This window comes from Rhagoletis zephyria, unplaced genomic scaffold (assembly GCF_001687245.7).
Source record: "Rhagoletis zephyria isolate East Lansing unplaced genomic scaffold, Rhagoletis_zephyria_1.1 Rzeph_scaffold_04106, whole genome shotgun sequence".
In the NCBI taxonomy this organism is placed as follows: Eukaryota; Metazoa; Arthropoda; class Insecta; order Diptera; family Tephritidae; genus Rhagoletis; species Rhagoletis zephyria.
Genome location: NW_016161189.1, coordinates 41175 through 41581, shown reverse-complemented (window position 1 = coordinate 41581; position 407 = coordinate 41175). Strand labels below are relative to the sequence as shown.

Sequence of the window (407 nt, the reverse complement as noted above, 5' to 3'; positions counted from 1 at the left end):
AAGCACGGCCGAAGGCCGCCTACGCAGAATAAAGTTTTACGCAAAAATACTTCCGCCCTGCTTTTCCGGCAACACAGAAAGGAGAGTTCTACTTAGTAAGGGTTATAATCCCTAAGCGCGGCCGAAGGCCGCCTACTCAGAAAGAAGTTCGTTTTCATGTATGCACTATTTCGGTTTCTGTCATATGCATTACTTCGGTTTTGAGTCGAAACTGTGCATGTATGCATTACTTCGGTTTTTGTCATATGCATTATTTCGTTTTTGAACCGAAACTGTGCATGTATGCATTACTTCGTTTTTATAAGCTTTTATTTAACTTGGTCATCCCGCGCAAATCGTGGAAATTTCCAATCGATTTTAAACTAACTTCCCGACAAGTTAGAGACTTGAAATTTTCAGCATAGTTC

At 40.8% G+C, this 407-nt stretch overlaps 1 long non-coding RNA gene across 1 annotated transcript in view; it reads left to right on the top strand.

The window, feature by feature from the left end:
• The window catches only part of LOC108370270 (uncharacterized), a 10660-nt gene that overhangs the window by 893 nt on the left and 9360 nt on the right, over positions 1-407 (top strand). The window lies entirely within an intron of this gene.